The sequence below is a fragment of the Dermacentor silvarum genome, chromosome 6 (assembly GCF_013339745.2).
Source record: "Dermacentor silvarum isolate Dsil-2018 chromosome 6, BIME_Dsil_1.4, whole genome shotgun sequence".
NCBI lineage: Eukaryota > Metazoa > Arthropoda > Arachnida > Ixodida > Ixodidae > Dermacentor > Dermacentor silvarum.
The window spans coordinates 177,279,005-177,305,619 of record NC_051159.1 but is presented as its reverse complement, the minus strand read 5'-3'; the positions used below and the strand labels follow the sequence as shown (position 1 = coordinate 177,305,619).

Genomic DNA, 26,615 nt, shown 5'->3' with positions numbered 1-26,615 from the left:
ATAAAGAATCGCAAAATCTAAGAATCTACAAACTACGTCACAACAAGGCGCCATTATATACTAATTTACAGTTGATTTAGAGAGGCGCTTGTTTCTCGGCCCAAGAAATAACATGTCTGGAGGGCCACCAAAACCGCCACCCCTTCCTCTTCACCCACCTTCTACCTCTACAGTAACGTCAATGCCACTAGTTTAAATCACGTGTCCAGTTCGACAAAAATATTTACTAGCACGAAGTGTGTGCTTGTCAGTTGTGTTTGTGATTCTATAGTGCGTGGAGCTTTTTTCTTTGTTGCTTTTATTTTTCAGCGTCCGAGATGCTTTTAGGCGGTTTTGGGAGGAGGCCTATATTCTCAGTAGTCTACATTTATAATAACAAAAAAAAAAAAAAAAAAAACCAGTGGTCCACTTTTCTCGAGGTCTGTATTATATTCCGCACTACATAAAGCCACGAATCACGATATAGCCTCGCACAACACGGGGCAGTGCATGTGCGACTTTGTTCCTCACATGCACGCACACCTATACTGCCAGTTAAACGGAACTAGCGACAAGGACAAGCTCAGGCAACAGAACACAACGGAATAAACAGAAAACATCGGCGGTCTAACAATGACGGTGCGCCGAGGCCGACGACAGCGCCGTCGGACGAGGCGGCGGCCAAAGAGTTGCTGCACACACACCACCGAGCTGCAGGGGATCGGTGCGACAAGCAAGCGCCGCATTGTTCTCGACGCGCGGGCGATGCACACTTTAATTAGTCGCGGAACAAAAAAAAAAAGGAAAATAAACAGGCGAGGAAGAAGTGGAGGAGGGGAGGGGCTCCTCTTCGGCCGGGTGGTCTCCTCTCGCAGCGAGCGCATGCGGCGACGGCCGTGCGCAATTAGTGGGAGTCCCGTCGGCTTTAAAAACCTTGACAGGAAACAAACGAGCGCGCTCCTCTCCACTCACCGCTCGGCAGGGAGTCAAAAGGCACACGCTGCGCAGACGCACTGGGCCCGTGGTGCGCACGCGACACTGTGTACCCGCGCTTTAAGGCAGTTAAGTGCAGGCGCTTTTAGTCCGGAGAGGCGGAGCACCGAGCAGGCACGCCTATTCTCCAACACGGACCGAACGAGCTTCCGGAGATTAGCGTAAGGGAAGTGTGGCGTTGCAATCATCCAACAGCTGACTGAATGGGAATGATGGAAATGCAAGCTGAAATTATTAGTAAATTGTGGGGTTTAACGGTCCCGCGAATCTGAAGATTCACACAATCCCGCAATCTGCATGTGAAGGACGCCGCAGTGAAGCGACGCCGCAGTGCAGCGTGCGCCTAAATATAAGTACACGAACGTTTTTCTTTTGCATATCGCCCCTATCGATATGCGACCGGGAATCGCACCCGCGACCTCAGCAGCAGAACGCCGCAGCGACTACACCACCACGACGGGTGGGAATGAAGATGCAGGTTACGCTCCGTATGTAGCCTGCTCCGTACACGTCGTGGGTGTCATAACGTAGTGTATGCTTACTTTGTCTCGTGCATCAGGGATTCATTGTTTTGTCTAGCAAGCGTTGCCTCTGGAGGCATCCTGCCGTAGCTTAGGCGGCAGCGATTACCGCCATAATGGAGGCTACTGCCGCATTAATTTTTCATTAAACATACGCAATAAAAGACGAGTAATCTGTGCTCGAGCCGTAAATTGTTCTGCTCTGTAGTGTTAGAAATGAGTTGCTCTAGAGACATTGACGTAGAAAATTTCTCGGCTACTCTGTTTTTCGATGTTTTGTCTGCAGCACGTAACCAAGTGAACACATACTATTACGACTAACTTCTACTACTATACTACTGATGATTAATGATGATGATGATGTCAACGATTACGCTCTGGACGCCTTCGTTTTTTTTTTTTTTTTTTTCAGGCAGTAAAGTTTGAGGTACAGTGACCTCATTATAGGTCGTCTGCTATATTGAATGCAACCAAGAGAACTATAGGAGTTTGTTAAAGCGAAACATCAGTCATCACGAGACACGAACCTGCTTTCTCTCAGTTGCCTGTTAGACTGCCGAGGTGCTTTAGCGTGCCAAACGTCGTCGGATATGTAGTGGCGCGAAGCCCGACAGTCTGCAGGAAACTTAGCGCGTTCCGCTTTTAATTCTGTGCGAAAAGATCGAACTGAACTAGATATTTCACGCAATGAGTCGATGTACGACGACCTGAATTTTTTTTCTTTTTTTTTTTTTTTTTTGTAGGTCACTGTTGTAAGCAAAGAACATGGCGCACATGACAGGCTAAGAGAAGAAAATTTATGTGCCAGAGCCCCGCTAGGAAATTTAAGCACCTTTCCACGCCCTTATCGCAGAATCCGTTCATCGAAAAATGTAGTTTCACTAATTTTCTGGTACCTTCAGCATAATTAAAAGCGTAACGCAGCCGAGCATATTACGAATTTTCAATTTTCCAGGCAGTTTGTCCGCAACACAAATGTGAATCCCACGCTTGAGCTTATTGAAGGAACATCAAATATGGAACATAAACAATTTCAAGTGAAGTATAATAATACTTGGAAAACACCCGCCCTGCCACTTCGGATATTTACCCGATCAAAGACAACGTCAGAAAGCACGAAATAAAAGAATCCGCTACGTGACCTCACAATGGCACCGTGAACAAATATCGAGGCGCTTAGCTTACAACTCCGTTTTCTAAAACATTCACATTTTATTGAGATAAGCGGATACAATATAACTTCTCTTCACCGCATTTGTGGTTTACCAGCACAGATGTCTTGCGGGTCCAGGTGAATAACGTCGTGTGCAGAAGAAGTCGGACAGTGTCATGATGAAAGGGAGCATTCAAAAAGCTGAGCCAGTCATCGCAGAATAGACAAGATTCACAACCACCTGGATAGAATTGGTCGGATAGCTTGAAACTATGAAACAGAAACTGTAAGGTTACAAAGTGGATAAAACAGAAAAGCTGACATGATCAAAACGATTAAAGTTAACGGTTCAACTTACGTGACCCAATATTGAAAAATAATGAACATATTGTGCCATCTCTTGTATGGTTAAAGAAAGAGGGACGGACTCCGCAGCGCCGAGTCAATATTCGACTTCAATAAGCAGTTACAGTGCTAAATACCCAATAATATGTCCTACCACGCTCAGCATTATGCTTTGACTGACCCAAGAGTAAAAGTTCTTGCTCACTGTAACATGATTTGGCATCTCCAACTATATGACTTCATTTGAATACCCATTTTGGTTGCATTCGTAGATACAAGAAATGGCGGTGATCGTTCATATATAATATACGCAGCATCGTCCATGATGCGAACGGCTCCTACACTTAAATCTGATGACAAAAAAAAGCACAACTGCACGAACAGCGAGCTCGATTTCCTAGCTAATGCGATAGAAATCAGGCTATCTCTACGCCGATGGTTATCACAAGAGGGTTTTGCAGATTGATGGCCCCACACTCCAGTCGCTTTTAACTTTCTCCAAGACAATGGTTTCAATGCGATGCTTTAATTATGCATATTGTACTACATGTGAAGAGTCCGTATGCCTTCTGTGTATCATTTATCAACGCATTCACGTGAAGTAGTATGCTAAGCGTGCTGCCAGGCCAACCTACCCAGTTTTCGTGAGAGAACCTCTCTCTGTCTTTCTATCCAGTGCTATTGAGAGATGTGATGTGTTTGCGCTGCCATTGTCGCGACGAGGCTAACGACATGAGCGTCCCTATATGTTTCTCACAACCCAGCTGTGCGCCGATTAAGGCATTTCCTCCTAACCCACTTACCCGTGAAAACGATGACGTATGATGGCGGAAATAAAATTACAGCGAAATTTACGCATGTATACCACTTCCTTGTGCTGAAATAAGCTGCGCTGCGACAATTTAATTCAGTTAGGTTAGATCTAATGCGATCACCTTCAGATGGCTTCAAACTGTGAAGTAAACGTACACGTTGCAACGCTGCTCCATGATGACGGCCTGCTCGTTTAAAGGAGCCGATAACGCGACTCGTAAATGCGGCACGCTAAGCAGGAAGAGGAGGAAAGCGGAGCAGCAGGAGGAATTTTACTGCTGCTGCTGCTGTTAAAACATCGAGAGACGAGAGCGAAGGCAACCGGAAAAAGGAATGAGCGATGCAAAGCCACCGCTGTCTGACGGGAAAATGGCTGTGCTGAAGTATTGAACATAACGCTTGCGCCTCTTCTATTGGAGAGCTCGAACCAACTTGCAGCGAGCTGAGTGTGGAGGAAAAAAAAAAAAAAACACGCAAGAGTTTTCAGCAATTGGTCGCGACTCTGAAAACCATTCATTAACGCCAGTGCGAAGGACGGTCTTAAGGGAGGTCGGCGCTCTTCTGTCGTTTTCTTTTCAGCATGAGAAACTGGCGCGTCCCAGTAATTTGCGCCTGGCGTACAAAACGTCCGGCTGGCTTCCAACAAATGAGTCTTTTTCGATGCTCAAAAGCGATAATAAACTTCCGGCGACGCGAGCAATGTACATTAAACTCTGCCATCGCATTTTCTTTCATTCTAAGTTTTTTTTTTTTTCTTTCTTCTTTCCAAGATTTCTTTTTCTTTCTTTCTTCTATGGAAACAAGAAGTTTATGCGCATCGGCTGCGGTGCGCACGAGATAAACGAGTCCATAGGATGCGGCGCGCGCTGCTGTCATCCGCCTTTCGGGTCTCGCAAGGCTGCGGTGTTGTTTTCTTTGTTCATTGCGGCAAGCTTCCAGCCTCGCAGCTTGCAAAGCGACGTGAACACGAGAGTTTGAACAAGAAAAATGAAAGCACGCGAAGAGGTGGCCGCCGGGAGAAGTTCTCGGAAAATGTCTCCGGAACTGTTAATTCGGTGCGCGGTTCTCTCGAGAAGTTTTATTATTTTTCCGATCTTCCTGAAAGCTAGAAATATGGACGATGTACTGTGGGCGGATATCATATTCTCCACGTTTAATGAACAACAAAAAGCGTAACAGCAGTTGCCGGCGATACAGCACGGCAAGTCGAGTTCCGGAGGTAGAGAAAAAAATAAACAACTCATTAATAGAAGGGAAGTAAACTCAACTCTCGGTAAATTTCTCTCATTTACGGCTAAAAAGAACACTCACTCTCTTCAAACTTCAATAGGCGCGCTCCGCTATGTCGCGCTACACGTGCATCCAATCTTACCCCAAGTAAGAAAATAAAGGAAGAAAGCAAGGAAAGCAACGAAAAAGATTAACTGTATTTTACTTCCGAGTGCGTGGCGTGTATGCGACAGCGAGAAAAGGGCGAGTGGAGAGAATACGGAGGCCGCCTCTTATCCGCCAGTTCCATCGGAAACTGGAACGTAACCATATCGATTACTCAAAAAGGCTTGCTGAACATCGGTATGACAAAACAGAAACGGCGTATCCGATAAACGAAATGCAATCTTTGAACACATATGGTCTTTCTCGTTTTAACATTCGCATAACTACGTCTCGAGAAAGAGTTTTCGCCTCTTCTTGTAGTGATCTTATTTACATAAGCTAAAGTCTTCTTCGCTTGTCAAAAAGCAAATGCGAGGCACCTATAGCTTGTGCGCGCGTCGCCCGTGCCTTCCCCTTTCGTCCACGCGTTTGTTGCGCAACTCACCAGCACAAATCATTACGAACTCGCCCAGCTTTCAGTTCTCCTACCAATAGTTAGCGCGTTATGGCGTTCGCGTTGTGTCTTTTTATACGGTAGAAAACCTGCTGCGATTCTGATTAGATTCCTGCATTTCCCGCTCACCCTCGTATACCCGCAGTAGTTGTATAACATATCCATACACCGGGTAGCCAGCCGGTACTAGCTATCCTCCCTGTCTTTCCTTCCCTTCTTTCTCTCCATACAGCGGTGCTCAGGCTCTGTTATTCTGGCGCTGAGCCGTGCTCCCTCAAGGGCTGCAGAAGATAGCGCCAACCTTTCCCTTTCCCTCAAGAACCACTTATCATCAGGCTCTGTTATTATGAGGAATGCGCGAACGATTAACCGTGAAGAGAAATCGGGTATGAAATACATCATAAGAACTATAAAACTTGAGAGAGAGAGAGAGAAAAGTCATAAGGGAAAGGCAGGGAGGTTAACATGGCTGAGCCCGGTAGGCTACCCTGCACTGGGGAAGGGGGAGAAGGGATTGAAAGAGAAGGAAGAGAGAAGTTCACACCTTGCACATTTACACAGTCCAGCGTTCATCGCCGAGTTTCGTCACAGGCGGTCATACAGGCTTGTGCACTTCAAAAAACGCAGCAGCGCCGTTGTAAAACTTGAGATTATACATATCTAGGTGTACAGTGCTCGGAGATAGAAACGCGATACTCGGAGCGCATAGCTGCCAGCGCTTTTTGCACCGACCGTGAGCGCTGGAGACACCGACCTGATGCACCGTGGTGTACAATGAAAGCGAGAGCGTTTGTGAGTTAAAATTGTGACGCGTTGCGAACGCATCTGGTCTCAAAGCGATCACCCGGCACCCACTGGTGGCGCAAAAAAAAAAAAAAAAGACGGCCGTAGCCACGCGATCCCAGTATCGCGTTTCAATCGCTGAGCACTGTACATATGCATTTAAAACAAACCATAGCCACCACGCAAGAGGTAAAGATGGGGATAATGACGACGAGCTCGTTACGTAGCTTGAACCATTACAAAAATCGAAGTTCACGTAACAGTGTGTGTCTTGCAACCGCTTTGCTGATGCACGTCAATTCTGCGCCATATATAGATACAAAAAGAACGCAGTTCAATGCCGCTTGGCATAAAAAGAGAAATATCGGCGTGCTTTACATTTCTCCTTTTTCACTGTACCCTTCTTTTCATTCGTACCCCTTGTTCCCTTCACCTGCAGTACAGGGTATCTAAGCGGAGATATAGCCCGCGGTTAAGCTGCTTGTCCTTATACGTTATCTTGCTAAGGCCCCCCATTCCCTTTAGTTTCTAGAAGAAATGACAAGAGGTACATTTAGGTATCGCGAGACGTGGGCACGAATAACCAATTCGGCACACTTCTATCCCTATTCCTCTCTTTAGCGGAAACATCCAGCAGCATGCAGCTAACACTGCATATTATAGTAATATGCTCGATGGCGGGGGCTTCGTGCATGAGCTGCAGTCGAGTGTGTTCGCATTAGCACAATGTTCTCGTTCTGCATCTGAGTGCGTGTCAGGATAGCTACATATCAACTACTATACTGTGCGAATGTGCCCATTGAAAGAGCGCATATATCTCTAAAAAGGAATACAATCTTGCTTTTTGCCTAGGAAATTATGGAACATGTCATCCTAAGTTCAAGTGTAAGAACATAAAAGCAATGTTCTAAATTGAAGACAGGGAATAGCTCAACTAACAAAGCATAATTTGGTCGCTTGAAAAGCCACAAATTTGATTGTGCTTGAGAGCCTGCCATGTTTGACGCTGAACTACAGTCACCTCGGCAATGTATTGTAAGAGGTAAATCTACCCGTTCGCTATTATAGGTCTCGTTATTTCGTACTCTTAACGAAAAACGTTCAAAATATGCGTTTTTCGTAAAGTGCAACAACGTACAGCAAAGAAACAACGCGTTCCGCAGTTTCCGCTATTCAACATAAGGCCCTGAAGATGAGTTTTACAATACCATTAATCTTGTTCGTTATGCAATATAATGTGAGCGCATTTTTGGGAGAATGCTTTATTACTTTAATGCGTTCGTTTCGCGCCGTGGTATCATTAAAAAAATAACTTCCCAATTTATATAGTTCCGGGGGTTAATTGTAATTATCTCCACTGCAGGCAGATACATATAGGCTGATGACGATAGTTCGTGGAAAAGCTGGCGATCAAACAGCTTCGAAAATCTGCATCTAAGCCCAAACTCAAGCTCCTATAGAGTTGCTTGTGTCCGGTTGGTACGTGACTGCGCGCAGCAAGCAGTCAGCAGGCTAAGCGAGGAAACCGACAGAGGCAGAAATGCACAGGGAAGACGCCGGGCTTACAATTAGCTGACCTATTCACATGGAAAGTAGAGACATACCAGAGGGGCGTGAGTGCAGTACGTTAGCAAAGCATGCGAAATGTGACTGCTCAATGCAACAGACAAAACAGTCATGCGCGTTGTCTATTATTTCGAACGAGCTTGGGTGTCGCACGTTTGTTCCGCTATGCACGCGCGTATTATAATATTATGATTTACTACTACTACTACTACTAGATTCAGCAATAAAAATTATGTTTTGAAGCTTAATTGATCCAAATGTTAGCATGTAGAAGAACCTGCGCGAAAAATGCAATATGTTGAGTCACATTAAAGTTAGGTCTGAAAAAAAAAAAAAAGTTATAAAACTACCACTACCTCAGGCTTGGTAACTTTGTCTTCATTAAGAAACTTAGGTTTGTAAGCAAAAAGAATAGCCACTTTACGTCAGTTCTAAGGCATAAGAGTGATATGCAACGTCAGATGGAAAATACACAAAAGAGACGGTTCGTCCAACGTGATCTTGTTTTTCTGGCAGCTTCTCCCAGGGACTTCGTTAAGACTGTGGGCAGCGAGGCTACAACGAATAACCAGAAATGAGAAGGGAAAAAAGAAGAAAAAAAAAAGGGGGGGGGGGGGGAAGCAGCAACAATAACGAAAACGTCGAGTATGATAGAGAATGAACTACGCTCGCGAGAAATGCCAAAGTGACAAGTGGTTAACTGCTAGCGGCCGGGAAAACGGCTCCGTCAGGACTCGCAGCTCGTTTAACTCGGCCAGTTGTCCAGCAAGGTCTCACTCTTCACGACGGCATGCACCAAATACAATGTGTTCCACGCAATCAGCTGCGGCAAGGAATGAGAAGGGCATGCTGATCGCGGAAACGCTTGCAGCGGCCGGAGAGCCAGTGGGAAAGAACAAACAAGGAAACACACGGGGGCAAGGAAAGGCTATATTACATTGCTGTGAGGATACAATGATTTGAAGGAAAGATAACTCAGAGCAGCAGCAGCTCAAGAATTCGATCATGACCTGCGCTGTCACGCCGTGACTTGCGTAATAACGCTGTAAGCACCGCGGAAGTTGATTGTTCCGTTCGGTTATACTGTATAACGAAGACGACAGTGTTGCGAAGACAATGGGCATCCTGTTGCAAGTACACGCAGGCACGCTGGATTGCGCCGGCTTGAGAGACCTTTTGTTTCTCTTACCTTTATCACCCCTCCCTCTGTGTAGGGTAGCAACAGAACACTCTGCTGGGTTACCTTTCAGCTGTTATCTGTACATTCTATCTCGCTACTTGTTTAGCGCCACCTTCGAACTCTGCTGGCGTGACAGCTCGTGCTATTAGGGTGTAAGCGAATTCATCACATCGGCATCGTAACCCCGGGAGGTCACAAGGATATTCACTCCCATCGACGGACAAAGCGTTCTTTTCGGCCGCACTTAAACGCATGACAAGTGTACTTATATCAGAAGCATGAGAGGTCGCATGGCGTCCACTACATTGTCAGTTTCCCAATCGTGGTTCGACGACTGCTAACGGACGGTGGAGTCCACTACCGAAACCACACAAAGCTATCAAAAGTTGGACAGTTTTTACGTCGCCTTACACATTTACGGCACAGTATGCGGGACTAGCAAGTATATTACACCGGAGAAGCCTAACAGGGTAAAGTTGGACATGCCACAAAGAAATTATACTTACTAGGGGCTAACTTTCGAGCGCTGGAGACCTCCCATTAAAATTCTTTCCGCCTTCGGCGGCAGCGATGAAAGCAGTCCTTGCGAAAGGAAGCCACAATAACCACGAGTTCGGCCTCGTAAAAGCCATCCTTCAATTCATTCAGCTATCAACCAAATGTAGAAAATTCCCGAAAAGTAAAGTGCTTACATATGTCTGCCTAGAGCACTCGAGGGTTGCGTTGCAGAGAAATACACTGTAGCACCCCCGCAGCAGCTGCGAGACTCAAGGTACTCGTATGACTTCTGTCTCTCTTCTGTGTCTCTGTGACCGAATTAATTTTATCTCTCTCAAATTCAGTAGGAGCGCGAAAATGTTCTTTTATTTACTTCGCAGTTTACGGCACAGACGCTATAAACAGAAGTGTGCACGTTTGCATAGGAAAGAGAAGAGAAAAAGGAAATCTGCGAAAGCTGATCATTGCCAGCATGCTTTGAACTCTGCGCATGCCAGGGTCGTTTCTGTCAGAGCCGAAACGGCACGCCTGCAACCTTATCGCGCCAAGTTCGCTTAGATGTGTATAAAGCAGCCCGAGTACTGAATACCGTGTTCGGTAAGCCAGATGAGGGCAGTGCAGAAAAAACAGATCGAAGAAATGTATTGAACTTCCTGATTAGTAATTCTACATACGGAAAAGCCAGATAACCGACGCCCGGGAACCGCACTGCATTCTACCGCTTTGCGGCCGTACCTATGACGACCGCCTGTACTTCGCTGTTTTAGATATAAACGACGGTACAAGCATGTTTTGTGACAGACATTAGCGCTTCGAGAGTGTGGTGCATCAAACCGATTCGACAGGACGAATTGGAAGCAGTGTGCACGAAACACCTTCGAAGAGGGACAGCGCGATAACTAACATGTGCATACAGATCCAAAAGCGGCCGACAGGGGTGGCAGGATGTCATTCAGGTAGCCGGAGAGCGTCGGGCTCTTTGGCGGCCGATATAACTGCACTATGTGGCCACGCTGACTTTCGTTTTCGGCAGTTTTGCCCACACGTTGCGGCCACGAAGACCCTACTACCGCAATAGCCAAGTCACCTGAGTGACAGTGAAACACGCCCGCTAACAGCGCCCACAACCGAGCTCACGAATACAATGCCGGCGCTTGTTCAGTTGCCAGTCCGCACTTACGCGTTTACGACTGTTCCCACGCGTATCGCAGTCACCTCGCGCGCGCGCTGTCATATTCAGCAAAGAGGAACGGGGGTTCTTTGATCTCTCGCGACCTCTCTCACCCTCTCGCGAGAAGGGATCTGCACGCGCGCGCGCGCAGATCCCCCAAGCACAGCCGCCGCCGCAGGGAGAGCCGGCGTCGTCGCGTGCGCGCATCGGATGCAGAGCAGCAGGGATGGGATTCGCAAGGGAGGCAGAGCGCCTGTGTGACTCACCATCGAGCGCGCCGCCACCCGTTGACCGGCCCGGGGCGCGTCCGCCTTTCTTCTCGGCAGAGCCGGCGAGCACGGCCGGACAAATGGGCAGGCTTGGCGGCCACCTGAATGCCCAAATCCACTGGCGGTGGTGTCGGAGGGGCGCGAGGAATGTCGGCGGGTTGCTGTTACAGCTTCTGTTGGTCGATCCTCTAGGCCCACGACGAACAACGGCACGGCATTTGGGGCAAAAGCGGTGGCAGCGAGGTGTCCGGCCGCATGCCGCTGGCTGCAGCCCTCGGACGAAGTCGGCGTGTGGCGGCGGGAGAACGATGGGAGGGGAAAAGCACGCACACACCCACACGGTCGAAAGAAGAAAGAGACGCGTGGATCACTCCGCGGGCCGCCGCTGGCTGGCCGGGCGCGCTCGGAGTTGCTCCTCCGCTCCGCGTCTGCGGCCGCACGGGAGGAAGCGGAAACGCTTCGCGGGGCGGGACCATTGCGCGCCGCCGAGGAGGGGAGCGTCGCTCCCGCCGCCGCGCGGCGGGATGCTGCTTTTCGTTGGTTCTTGCTGCGCTGCGCTGCTCGCCATGATGCGCGCAGAGCATGGCGCAGAGAAACACGAGTCGCCACCCGAGACGATAACGTTTCCCATCGGCAGTGAAGATAGCGAGGCAAATGGCATCAACCGCGCATGCGTGGGACACCCTCCGAGATTTCTCTGAACGTGATGTGGTCCAGAGACTTCGCATACATAGTGGATCCAAGCCCGTAACAGTTGCGACAAAGCTGTCCCTGTTCGCTATACTTGTACAGTCCAGAAAAATGTATTGGGCTTTCTTGAAATGCGCTCTCCCTAATAAACCGAAAGATTGAACGAATATAACAAAGAAAAGCCATTAGGGGGTGAGATTAGGCATATTGCCGGTATCGGATGAAGTAGGCTCAAGCACCATAGAGGAAAGTAGAGATCACTGCGAGAGGCTTTCGTCCTTCATTGTACATAAACGTCTTAAACGAAGAAGATGATAGTGATGACGAATTGGGAGAGCAACCTGACAGTTTTGACTTGTATCACAGATAATCATCGCGGCGTCCGTACCTCGCAATATGCACCCGGGACGCCACTCAGCATGCAAAGAAGTAAGCGTCAGAGTCCTCAACAGACAGATAAAAAAATACCGGAGTACGCCTTCCTTTACGCTGATGCTGTACAGGATTCACACACATTAGACACACGTACACGGTGCCTGATGGCACTCACGAACCCCGTGCACACGGCACCATCCCCGCCACCCAAGAAGAGAGCACCATAGTACTCGCCCTTCCCATAAGCCACCCAAAACCTTCCCCAGGCCGACTCAATCACAATCATCACTGACTCATAAGGTACATTCTGCCAGTTTTCTCGAAAAGTCATGTCACATCGCACACACCAAATTCTAAAGAGACTTACGCCCACCTAAACGCCGGGTCTCAAAGCATGGGCACGCCTCTCACCCCGGAAATGACTTCGCTCATGCAAAGGCCTCAGAATTCACTCTCCAGGCACCGGAGAAAAAACTGCTCCACCCAGATGAAGCGGACACAAAATTCACATCCCTCGGGTATCGAGAGTCTCTAGACTGCTAAAAGCCAAGGCCGGCTCAAATGCCCACCCATACATCCGTCCTTACCTCGGGAGGACGCGGTGGCTGAAAGGCAGCTGCAATGCAACCTGTTCCCTACTCTCCACTTCCCACATGTATTACAGTCCAAATCCTATTCCTCCCGCTGACAGAGCTGTGGAGGCACCCCGACGTTATTTCGAGTAACGCTGGAGTGCCAACGCCCGCCACCTGAACAAAGAGCCTACAGCAACCGTATCCCAATTCTAAATAGCTGGAAGATCGAACTACGAAACGGAAACCCGCACGTTCAGCAGGCGCGGTACGGCGAGCCTGCGACAGAACCATGGCCATTGGAAACCTGGACAAGGGGTCCCAGACGCCCAACATATGGCCACAGTAAAGTTGTTTCTATCTGTTCCTCGTTATTTTAGCATGAAATTATTCAAAGCAGCATTGAATAAAATCTAGGCAATTGGCTAGATTGGTAGTTTCGAACCCATACGGGTCAGTCGATACACCTGGGATTGGAACTCCTTTTCTGTTGCCTATTCCTGATCTATTATTTTTTCCCCTGTCTCTGTCTCTTGAGTGCAGATCTCAATCCGGCCCAGACCAGTGCACTCCTCACCAATTTAATGAAACGTGAAGCTTGTTTTGACGTTTCTTCGCGAGGCCACTGTAACTACTCATCGAATTGAAACTGACGGCTCTCGCATCATTCGCCGTTGCCCGTACCATATGTCACCTTCGAAGCGAAAAATTATAGAAGAACAAGAGAACGACATGCTGACATGCAACATTATAAGGCCTTCAGCAAGCCATGGTCTTATCCTGTGGTGCTTGCTAATAGAAAGGATGGTTCTGTGCCCTTTTGGATCGATTATAGGGCGCTCAACAAAATTACCTGTAAGGATGTTTATGCCTCGTATCGGCGATGCTTGGGATATCTTACAAGGTGCCGAGTATTCTTCAAGCCTCGACTTGCGCTTCGAATACTGGCAGATTCTAATGCATGAGACGGACAAAGAAAAGACTGCGTTTGCTACACTTGATGGCGTTTTCGAGTTTAACGTGATGCCGTTTCGGCTGCGCAATGCACCAGCTACGTTTGAACGTATGATAGATACAGTGCTCCGTGGCTTAAAATGGAAGACCTGCCTTTGTTACTTGGACGACATTGTCATCTTTTCGTCGAGTTTCTACCAGCACCTACAATGTCTAGACCAAGTTCTCGCGTGTCTAGCAAAGGCTGGTCTCCAACTGAATACTAAAAAGTGTCGCTTTGCAAGCCGAAGCATTAATGTATTGGACCACGTCGTCAGTAAGCATGGCATCCAGCCTGATCCCGATAAAATCGCTGCAGTGCTGCAATTTCCGCCACCAACCACACTTAAGGAACTCCGCAGCTTTCTAGGACTAGCGTCCTACTTCCGCCGCTTTGTCCGTGACTTCGCCACCATCGCCGCTCCTCTACACAAATTTCTGAATTCGAGCGCGTCCTTTGTGTGGTCGGATAATTGTGAAGCCGCCTTCCAGACCCTCAAACGATTTCTCACGTCAGGGCCCGTGCTCCCTCACTTCGATGCAACCACCCCTGCTCTTCTACACACTGATGTCAGTGGGCATGGAATTGGCGCTGTCCTGCTGCAGCGGAATCAGAAGTCCGAAGAGCAAGTCGTGGCTTATGCAAGTCGCGCTCTTTCTCCTGCTAAGCACAACTACATAATCACAGAGCAGGAATGCCTCGCCATCGTGTACGTGGTCAATACAGAAATTTCGACCCTATCTCTACGGCTGCCATTTCACAATTGTGACCGACCACCATGCTCTCTGTTGGTTGTCGTCCCTGAAAAACTTGTCATGGACGCCTCGGCCGTTGGGTACTGCGCTTGCAGGAATATGACTTCACTGTCACGTACAGGTCCGGAAAACAACATCAAGCCCGTGGGAAACAATGCCTTAAATACATAATACCAACACTGTTAAATTACTATAATTCAATTCTATTTGATCTTTTTAGGTCATCATCCAAGGAACTGACACTGATGCATACGGTTTCGATGTAATATCTGGTAACGTTATGTATCTGTGTTCTGGCATTTGTCTCTTGACATGAAGCAAAGTGTGAGTGAGAAACATGTCAGTGAAGTTATGTATACAGCTATATATATGTATGTATATGTGTGTATATGTATGTGCGCATATGTTATGCTGCCTCCCTGCTGAAACAGGGATTGTAGGCACGTCAAGCTGTTGAAGGATAGCTTTTTTTCTACAGTCCCACCCATCTGTAAATGTACAGGATGTACCTATTCGCGCACCGGGGCTCCGTGAAAAATTTATTCATAGATATATCGGCCCCTACACCGTTTTGCAAAGAACTTCGCCCGTTAACTACCGCGTCACTCCTGTCAGCTCAGCTACTGACCGCCGCCGCCACACTAAAGAAATCGTTCACGTTTCTCGCTTGAAACCCTACATTCGCCGTACATACCCTTTCTAGCTTGCGGTCTTGCTGGCCGCTTTCCTGAAAAGGGGGGGAGTTAGTGTGAGCGTTATTTGTGCGTATCGTCGTCGTCATTTGTGCATACGACTCATCATCATCTTTTGGCTCGTGTGGCGCTTCGTCTCTGTCTCGGGCGGCTGCTCGGAAATAAAGGCATCGCATCGGTGGACATCTCACTATATATATATATGTGAGCGTGTGTGCCATGAGCCATGAGCCCCCCCCCCCCCCCCCCCCCCCCCCCTCCCCCCCTTTCCCTTCACTGAAGGGAGACTTGAAGCTCTGCCCAAAGCTGTCCGAAAGGCATCCCTCTTAACTTCGTATCTGGGGCAGTCGCATAAGAGATGTTTGGTGGTTTCCTCAACACCACGTGTGCTGCAACTGGCACTGTCCGCCATTCCAATTAGGAATGATTAGGCGTTTGTAAAGGAAGCTCCTATTCGCAGGTGGCATAGTATTGTTTCTTCCCGTCGGTTAGAACCCGGTAAAAGTAGTAATTGCATATGTGGGTCCATGGCATATGGGCGCCGGTTAGTATAAACTCCGGTGTATTTCATTTTTGAGTTATAATATGAGCAAGACTGCGGAGGTGCCACGCTGCATTCGTTCGCGACAATTGTATCGAGGTTCTTTCACATTATCCATGCGCCTTCCGGGCAGCTTTGTTGGCACATTCATTGCCCATGATGCAGTGCCCAGGTAGCCACTGAAATACAATGTCGTGGCATCTGGCCACCGCTTGATAGTAGCGTAATCGTATCTCTGCTACCACTTGTTCATGTGGGCTGCAGCGTAGCGCTATAAGAGTGACTCTAGGGCTGCCTTTGAGTCACGGAATATAGCCCATTGATTCGGTGGCTGAAGTGCACATATAATGTACTGCGCTACGGAGGGTGGCAAGTTCAGACCCTGTCGATGTTGTGACGTAGCTTATCTTGAACTTCTTGCAGAATGATGTCTACGGAATAACTACCGCACCAGTACAGCTGGTTAGAGTCGAAGAGCCATATGTATAAATGTGAATTCGATAGGAGTCGGAATCGTGCAGTAGATGTAGAACGGCTTGATTCAGGGTACAAGTAGGCAAGTCGGACTTCCTTGCAACTCCTGGAATGGAAAGCCGCACATGTTGCTGCCGGAGACACCACAAGGGACAAGGTGATCTTGCTGCCGGTGTGAAGTCTGATGGTCACAATGCCCGAAAAAGTTGCATCTGGTCTACTTTCCGAGAGAGAAGCAAGGCGTTGAGACTGTAGTCGGGAAAGGTGTCGAAGATGATTTCGATGGGTGTCTGTGGCGACATACGTACTGATGGGATGTTTCCTGGCGATGGCAATTGTTGCGACTGTTGAAGCGCATCGCTGTAGTTCAAGACAGGTTCTAAGCGCTTGAGCTTGCATGCTCTCAAGCACTCTGAGGTTTGTCCTCCGGGTGCTTGACAGCACCGCGGAGTGCTGTAACGCAAGAAACCAATGAAGAACGCTTTGTAAACTTGCAGCATAGAACGCGCCGACGATCCCCATGCTTTTCCAGCTATGGCTTTGAAAAGGTGACTGATCGAGAGGAGTCTCTGCCTTAGGTAGGATACATGGGGGCCCCAGGAGAGGTCACGGTCGACAGTGAACCCTAAGAATCGATGGGTTCTCTTGTATAAGATCACGATATGATTATGAAGCACGGCGTAGTGGTGCACTCCGAAGTCATTTTGACAACTTGGCGTTTTTTTAAGGTGCACACAATGCATGGCACAAGGCGTTTTTGCATTTCGTCTCCATTGAAATGCGGCCGCTGCGGCCGGGACTCGATCCCGCGCCCTCGGACTTAGCAGTGCAACGCCAAAGCCACTACACCCGATGCTGCCCTCCCCCTACAAGGGAGTTGACGAAAGCGGACGAGCGCATCCTACTAAGTCTTCAAACCAATATGATGCTATGTCCTGCAATAATGAAACATTTCACCCCTACGGTCACAGGACGGTGCTAGCACTGTGGAGAAGTGGCAGACACCTGCCATATGGTGTGGGCCTGTCAAAACAACACAGCCTTCACCCCTCACCAAAACCCTACACGAGAGGACTGGGAGGCGACCCATTTGGCGCTGAGCCGTGCTCCCTCAAGGGCTGCAGAAGATAGCGCCAACCTTTCCTTTTCCAAATGAACCACTTAGTAGGAGGCGGCCCAGCACGGCTGCTCAGACCTTCAGGCCCAGCAGGCCTTGGTCCTGAGAGCCAGGGCGGCGGCGTCAACCAGTGGGGTCCCGGAACAGGGACTCCACCTAGAATGTAGGGACCTCTAATGAGGGCCCACACCTCTCCGTTTGTCAATAAATGCTTTTCACCACCACCACCATCATCTCGGTGGGTGTAGCTGTCACGAATTGAGCTTACTTCTGTTGTACGAGAGATACAGCAGTCACGTGCACGTCTATACGGACGGATCAACTACATCGACCAGTTCTGGCGGTGCTGTGTTTATACCGACGAGAGGATTAACAATGCGATTCAAGACCTCACATGTCACGACGTCCACGGCTGCAGAGCTCACGGCTCTGCGCAGTGCACTACAATTTATAGACGCAGAGAGTCCTGGCACATGGGCCGTGTTTTCCGACTCGAGACCGGCTTTACAAAGTATGCAGGCAGTTCTCCGACGTGGAGCTCACGAACAACTAACGTATGAAGTTGTCAAACTTCACCACGACGTCAAACAGAAAGGCCACGAAATTATTTTCCAATGGCTACCTGGCCATTGCGGGATCAGTGGAAACGATCTCGCTGACAAAGCTGCCCGAGAGTCACATCAAGAACAACACAGCGTTCCCATTCCTCTTTCCAGGACAGACGCTGGAAGGCAGCTTCGTCACCTGGCACGCAAGCTCTCTCTATCAGAGTGGAACACCCCAAACATAAGGCGCACGAGGCTACACGAATTGAACCCTTCGCTCCAACTCCGACCTCCACCCGGGATTCACCGACGTGAGGCATCGCTTCTATACCGGCTGTGGTTGGGAGTGGCTTTCACGAAGGCGTACTGTGCTTTGATTGGAATGACCGAAAGTGCCACGTGCGACGACTGCGGCAGCGAAGAGAACATAGAACATGTATTGTGTCACTGCGTTCGATTTCAGTCGGAAAGACAAACTTTATCGAACGCATTGCGACGACTTGACGATCGACCGTTGTCTGTGCAGGTGCTCCTTGAACACCGTCCCCATCGCTCGTCAGCCCACAAAGCTGTGAAGGCACTGTTGTCTTACTTGAGGACGACTGGCCTATGTGAACGCCTTTGAATTGCTCAGGCCCTCCGCGTGCGTGCGCGAACTCACCGTGTCCTTCCTCCCCCCCCCCCCCCCTCCTCTCTCTATCTCATCTTTCTATTCCCTCTTTCCCGTCCCCCAGAGTAGGGTAGCCAACCAGACGCATTTCTGGTTAACATCCCTGCCTTCTCTTTCTCTCCTCCTCCTCCTCCTCCATGACCCGCACAAGCAGAAATATAACACAGATTTTCCGTTCCATGCTCATACTTTGGTTACCGCGCGTGATGAAAACCTGAAAGCATTTATTCGAGTGTGCCGCACAGAGATTCGAGAAGGTTCGCAGTTATTGTGCCCTCGACGGTTGGCCGAAAGTGCCCTCGAATTATTTCTTCCGTTCACTTAATCTAGTGCAATGCTGTCTGAAACAAGAGGCTATATATCTATGGGATCAGGGTCTATATATACATCCCGTCTCCAACACTGTTACTACATCCTTTCTCAAGTTTCCCTAGGCCCGACGTATAGAAGAGGCTGAAGCGATACCAAATTAAGCCTGTCCGAACAGCACTTTAAAACCGACCGCATCCGTCCATATATTGCGCACGGCACGTTTGAATTCGACTCGTCACTAAGGGTTGCACTCAGAGAACCGCGAGAGCCCGCGCATCGACCGCAGTTCACAGACCGCTGTATAAGATAGCATGAGCACAACGGGACGCATTAGCCATGCGTTGCAGCAAAAGGCGTGCATGATTCGAATGCGCTCTGTATCGCTGCGTGATATCCTGAGAACGTCGGCAAACAGAACGCAAGGGAACAGGCATCGCTCTATCCCCCAACGACATCACCTGCATCCCGACCGCTCATTATTCCGCGATATACAAAGGCCCGGTTGGGCGATCAGTAAAGAAAACGAACAGAGAAAAACGGACATGTCCGCGATGTCCGATTCACGGCTGACCGCCGAAAAGAGCGTAACATGCATTGGGTCAGGACGTGCACGTTCAGGCCATGCACAGACATGCCTACTGCACGACCACTGACTCTAGCACGCAAGGGCTCGTAAAAAACCGGCTGCTCGGACCCGTGGCCAACACCGCGTGGCACGCAGAGGCTCGCGGTACCACGAGAACGCGGAAGCTTAATGTCCTGGAAAGATGGGGAACACGAGCCCGGCACGCGGATCCGCGCCGCCTTTTGCTCGCGCCCGCGGTAATTTCCAAGCAGGCTGCAGAAGAAAGGAGCCGTTCGTGGCCGCGCCTGATGGAGCCGTATCGCGACGCCAACGTTGTAACGAGAGAGACGATACCTAAAATTCGCAGCCTCGAAAAGGAATTACGAAATAAATGTTGAAAACAAGAAAGTTTAGCGCATGCAATCGGTGCACTCTTTTCCGCACTTCGCCACGGATAAATCATCTCCTTTGCGCACGACACACATAGAATAGACGACCGTTGCGCGACGAAGAAAGCATCGAGGTCAAAATCAATCAAGATCGCCCGAGAATGCATCACGCATTCTCGGGCGCTTCTTTCGGATGTTTCGGCACGGAAACAGAGCGTATTCCGGAAAAGACACTTTCGAGCTTCGCATTCTCCTCCCTCTCTGCGCTGCTATGCATGCAAATTCATCGTCGCTTGTGACCACCTCGACGAATTAGTACTGTGCAATACGCCCGTCCTATGAATCTAATGAGTGAAAGACCCGGTTACCAATGTTTCCGACCGTAACTCGGCCTTTCACGCGCGTCTTAGGTTTACATAGTGGAGAAGTTCCTGCGAGCTTTATGAAAATGAAGACTTGCTACCTAAGACAATGCCACCAGAACAATGTTATCAGGTTCCCCGACGTCATTGCATGAATATACGTGGTATCTTCTGTTTTATTTATATGTTGCACGATCTTATTTTTTTATCGTTGGCGTGACGGCCATTGCCATCGCCGCCTAGTTATGATACATTTTCTTACACCGTGTATGGTCGCACACACCGAGTGCCGAAAGTGCCCACAAGAGCTAGCGCAGTAAATTATACTCGGTTTCAACGACCGACCATTGCCAGAGAAAGCACTCGGCCGTATACCATACGCAGAAAGACACCGCGCAAGTCAAGCAATCGAACATCTTAACGCTGATTGGGTCGGGCGCAAAGGGAATAATAATAACAACGAACGATCCCAGCTGCGCAGACCGCTGCGCAGACCGCTGCGTCGTTTACTGCATGCATGCGTGGTGAACGTCTCCGTAATCAAACGCAGTCGCCGGGAGCATGCGTTTTGCATAGGCGCGCCTAATCCACTTCTTGCTTCAAAAGAAGAAGTGACGACAGAAGCTGCCCCGTCGCAACAAACTCCGGCATAACCACTTCAATCACGTCTACAGCCGCGCGTGAGTGTAGGCTTTCCTGATGCTCCATCATGGGCTGCAGGAACGGCGTGGCCCGACGGTCGCTGGCACGCGACGCGCGCCGACAGTCGACGAAAATCTGCTTTAATCGGTCTCCGCCGAGACTCACTGGGTTCACGCCCGAAGGCGCCTCTTCGTGGATCTTTCCCCGGGCGCCCGTTTTAGCGCTTTTAATGCCACACGGTACAGAGTTATGTTCGTGCAAGCGGTGTGCGTTCAGGGCGCAAGAGGGGCGTTAGCCATATTGAATATCGCCACCGTCGAAGAGGGGAGGGCAGTTGCGTTTATTGGGAGCCCGTGTTGAGTGCGATTTGCATGAATGATCGATGGGTAAGCCCTCACTGCGTGCATACCGGGCCACCCTATGTATAAGCTATGTGCGCAGGACCGTTGTATAAGTATACGGCCACCCAACAACCCCCCCCCCCCCCCGCCTCCTACCCCACCCCCTTTCTTCTTTCGTTTCTTTCTTTCATCCACGCTTTGCCGTTTCGGACATTCGCTCCGTGTCTGCGTTTGCAAAGCGAAATCCACTTGGTGCTCTCTTACTATACTTGCGCGCCAGTGGGGAGCTCCGAAAGTCTCAGTCAGAAATGCAAATGGGAATACGACTCACTGGAGGCTCACCCAGCTCGTCTTTTACTCGCGAAACAAAATTCGTTGGCGCCGTTCCTTGACGCCCCGGTCTTGCGCATACGACGTCGTCACAAGCACTTGCGTTATACCGTGGTTCATAAATCTTGATGAGCTGGGATCTATAATGACGCGTTATTTCCGCCTGCCCTTAATATATTTTTTGCCGTTGAGTAAAAGCTGCGAGTTACAAAACGAATAAGTGAATAGTGAATATTTTCTTCACAAGCCTCGTGAGCTATAGTTTTCATTCAGTCTGCCCAAAGAAAACTTTCAGTGACAGATGCACGCACTCTACAGAACGATGCTGTCCGTCCTGTTCTTGCGTTACGGATGCACAAGTCTTTGAAACGTTTTTCTGCTTACTATACACAATCATGAATTTTCATTCCCGTGTGACGCGGCTTGCCATGTATAATGCGGGAGCATTTCTTGCACGGCGCGTTAAATAAGACCGGACCATTAAGCTTAATCGACGATGTAAACGAATGTTCTTGCTTTTTTTTCTTTATTATTATTATAATATTTTATTTCTTTTGTGATTCGAAGAAATCAATGTACTGCCATTGTAACTCGCTCTGTCAGTGTTTGGATCAATACATACACAGCTAATTACTGTCGTTCTCTAAGTCGATATGTGGCTTGCTTATGTTAATTAATAACAATGTGTGTGTGCGTGTGTGTGTTTTCATGTTGTTTTCTAGCTATATTACGACAGTATCGGATATTCCCGAAAAGGTCTATGGAAGCTTAAATACAAACCACGCAGGACGCATTTTTCCTTATTTCATCAATTTATTTATTTATTTATTTATTTAACCCGCCGTGGTTGCTCAGTGGCTATGGTGTTGGGCTGCTGAGCACGAGGTCGCGGGATCGAATCCCGGCCACGGCGACCGCATTTCGATGGGGGCGAAACGCGAAAACACCCGTGTACTTAGATTTAGGTGCACGTTAAAGAACCCCAGGTGGTCCAAATTTCCGGAGTCCCCCACTACGGCGTGCCTCATAATCAGAACTGGTCTTGGCACGTAAAACCCCATTATTTATTTATTTATTTATTTATTTATTTATTTATTTATTTATTTATTTATTTATTTATTTATTTATTTATTTATTTATTTATTTATTTATTTATTTATTTATTTATTTATTTATTTATTTATTTATTTATTTATTTATTTATTTATTTATTTATTTATTTATTTATTTATTTATTTCCTTTAACTGTACCTGCTTTTTATCCCGTGGCCTCGCTCCAGGAGCGTGCAATATGCTTGGCGAATTCTTGCCCCAAGTCAGCGTGCAGAGTGATGGGGACTGTCGTCGAAGGTCCGTTGGCCCACGTGGCCAGGGAGGTGTGCTTACCGTTTTCGTTACAGGATGCGGCTCGCAACTACATCCGCGGTGTGGATGGACTAATATATTTCTTGCCCCAGGTGTACCAGGCAGCCGTCTATATAGTTTTCCGAATCTCTATGCCGTCGAGCTGCTTGCCAAAAGTGCGCGTTCGGGAAAGCATAAGCGCCTTGCCGCCGCGCCGCACACAAATGCGCAACTGAGACAATCGTAGACGCTGTCGGCGTAATGGTTTCATTTGAGCTACGGTTGATCGCAAAGCGGCCGGTCCGCTTTCTATGTGGAGTAAGCATCGGAGCACCTCACACTGTGCCCCGTGATCTCACGAGGTTTCTAGTTCGGTGTAACCATTGTGAAAAGCCAGGCACGTATGCCATTCGACACAAAAGGGATAGCAGCGCTCCTCGTTTCTCTCTCTCTCTAAAACTGCGCTGCACTTCACGTGCTGCAGCTACTTTCGCCCAATCATAGGCCAAGTTAGCGATACTCTGCACGAAAGGAAGACTTCTTATTGGCCGACATCGTCTATAGCCGGTTGGTGTGATCGATAAGCGCAGCGACTCTCACCAATAACGAAACATTCTTATAATCTCTATAACAAAAAGGTGTACGAGTTAGGAGCCCGATCAGCTCGCCGCAAGCTTTAGCTTACTCCCAGCTGCACAGTTTTATTGAGATAGCTGCACAAGAGAAGTGAGAGAGCAGGCAGTTAAAGGAAAAGAACTTCATACGGAGACAGCCCGGCGACTCATATCCTGCCCGCCGAGCCATCACCTGCCTGCCCATGCAGTATTCAGTCGATGTTGCGGCGCGTACACTATTTCATCACACGCTTGGGCCGTGTGCAGAGAAAAAGCCCGTACGCGTGCGGAATATATCAATGGCGAACGGCAGTGCAAGCGGGATACACTCGCTTGACCGCCGTGGAGTGGCGGTGGTGTTCACGGAAAAGCACGTAACACGGCTTGCCGCCGGCAAGAACGCACGCGATTCCTGTGGAAACCGCTGTGTCGTCCACGGTCGGGTTACGCACTCGTTACCCCAATGCCCGTTCGACGTGGCGGTGAAGTAGAAATGCCGAGCGCGTCGCCGCTTTCCAAAGCACGAACAGTAACAAAATACGAGAGGAACGCCGAGTCGGTGGTCGTGACGGAAATAGGAACTCAGCTGCCGACCGACCGACCAGCTCCGCCTATTTCTGTCCACTCGGCCTGTCCTCTCTGAACGGCAAGGAGTCGAAAGATATACCCTGCCTGAAGCGATGGTCACTGTGGGGCGCTTCATTTTTTTATGTTTTATCTTCAAGCAGGACTAAACAAAGTGAGCAAAATAAGCTTGGAACCAGAAACCCGCTCAGTGAGTGTGAAGCCTGAGCTTCAGTGAAAGTTAACACACATCCACGACAACTTACTCTTCAGTGCAAACAAGGAGACGACGAACTTCAGGTATGCAAGAGCCGCAAAAAGAAAATCAGTACTTTTGCTGTGCGCACGTGCAGGTGCTGCATAAAAGAAGCAGAGCGGAAAAGTATTGGGTTGCATGTTTTAAACATTTATTGTAGAGCGGGTATCGTGTCTGCACCAGAATATGAGGAAAGCAACTTGCAACCCTCTTATTTATGATCTCCTGTAGTCAGATCTATCTACCCGAAAACCTATCTGCTTAAACCGACCTTATTCAAAGCGACATGTCTGTGTGCGAGCTTACATAAGTCGGCAAAGTCAAACCGTACCAGGCCTCACGTTGTGAGGTCTTCTGTCGACCGGAGTGGGTACGAGCTATTGCGTTCTCGTAAGTGCGTCTTAGTATAAGACCGCATATATTAGGCTGGCTTGAGTGCAGCTGATCCTACATGAATACAAGCGTTTCTGGGTATGCTATTGGTTATTGAGACCTGGGCAAGAAAAGTGGCACACTTGATATTTACAACATAAGTGATCCCTGTAAGAAACTTCGTCACCAAAAGATACCCATCCCTAATGGGTTTCTGATTTGTGACTGCGTACGCAACTTCGCTTCAGTATAATGAGACTAACCAATATTTGAACTATCGGCTCTTTGGAATGTGCGTTTGCGTATTTTGCTAGATGTCTTGCCGCAACGCGGGTTTATAACTTGTTTCCTCAAATTATTTTTCTTTTGGACCACAGAGATCTTGCGTGTGCTTTGAACGCAAAACGATTGCACCCCTTTTGCAGCAGCAAGAAGGCCTCACCTTTATTTGAAATCGCGATGTTGCTTGAGAGGCTTTAAAGCTTTCTATTTGACCTAATGACTTCATGTGTCGTGGACGAGTTCTGGGCCGAAAGCAAGCGCTAGCCAGAAATCACCTCGCAAAACAAACTCTCTGTCAAGCAAGCTAAACAATAATACTCTACCCAGCCGTGGTATAGCCGAGTGGACGACACTGCTGGCGGCGTCTCAACGGACTCATTTTACTGCTCTTCAAACAGAGACAGAGTGCTAAAGTGCAAATAAAAATAATAAAGCAACAAAATAAAAAAGTAAAACGTGGCCAACCTTCAACGCGCTGTTTTATAGGCTTCTTATCACATGGCGGAAAGAGTTGGGTAAAGATAAATGGCAACGCGTGACTCGCATAGAATGCCTGCATAGAATACACCAACAACTGTTGATGTATTGCTGCACCGGTCCTACTTGTTACCTTCGTCCACTTACGCTAAGTTGGCACGAGGGAGTTCATTTCCTGCTTATTCGCAGACCATGCCATCTGGTAAATATATATATCCGTGTAAGCCTTCTTTATTAGCTGTGAAATACGGGAAGTAGGAATGCTTAAAGGATACCTCATGAATGCAAAGAAAAATAGCAAAAGGGAAGCAGAAAGAAAGGTAATGAAGTAACGAAACACTGTTCTAACGGAGGCTTCCAAGTGACACAAGAAGACGCCACGTATACAGTATAATCCAACGCGCGTACACATAACCGAAAATTGTGCTTTTCGAAAGTGCTATTTTGCCAGAAGTAGCACTTGCGTCACTTATGGCCAGAAATTTTGGACATTGCTCTTTCGGCCAACTGTCAAACTTCACGACAATGCAGGCGCATAACTCACTGGGAAGCATTAAAAAATAATAATACTTCGGAATACCAGCCGAATTTCAACACATTTCAGTCATCAACGTCGATCGAGCGGGTACTCCCTTCTAATAGGATACGCATTCACGCCACTCAGTCGTAACTTCCGTACTTAGTTAAAACAGTACTTTGGCCAGGACCGCCTGTGCTGTTCGGTCGCGTTCTTTTTGTCACCCGTCGAATTCTCAAAAATAGAATGCGGCAGTTTTCGAATTACGAGAACATGAGCCTAATTGATGTGGATTATTTGACAGCAATGACCCGCTAGTTATTATTCCTAGCGTTCACATCAATAACATAAACGCCCTGCCCACTATGCCTGGTTGGATAAAGACCATCGTGTCACACCTTATGTGTATACCAACAATTGAAGCTTTATTTGCCAAGATTCCCGTGGTCTGGTGTCGGTCGTCGATGTTTCGCCGGATACGTTCGTGGATATATACACTAATACAAGTACTAACGAATGAGCTTATATAAACTGTAAGCGCACATCCGTTCTGCGTAATCGAAAAACAAATATCTACGTAACACCTGAACAGATAATGTCGGATCCTAGGTATCTCTGAAGCACACCGAGTTCTTAATGAAATAGCGAATTATATTGAGCTGCTTCGTTGATTGACTTGATTTTGTATGCTTATTCTGAAGAAAACAAAAGATAATAAAGAAAA

General features: G+C 48.3%; 1 protein-coding gene across 3 annotated transcripts in view; it reads right to left on the bottom strand.

Moving 5' to 3' along the window:
* LOC119456450 (galactosylceramide sulfotransferase) overlaps positions 1-26,615 on the bottom strand; it is a 364,759-nt gene that overhangs the window by 154,929 nt on the left and 183,215 nt on the right. For 2 of the 3 annotated variants that reach the window (XM_037718236.2, XM_037718238.2), the window contains exon 1: positions 11,097-11,529. The exons of the other annotated variant lie outside the window; for it this stretch is intronic. The gene's annotated coding sequence lies outside the window, so the exon portion shown is untranslated. Of the gene's footprint in view, positions 1-11,096; positions 11,530-26,615 lie in introns of those variants that run through there. 3 annotated transcript variants of the gene reach the window in all.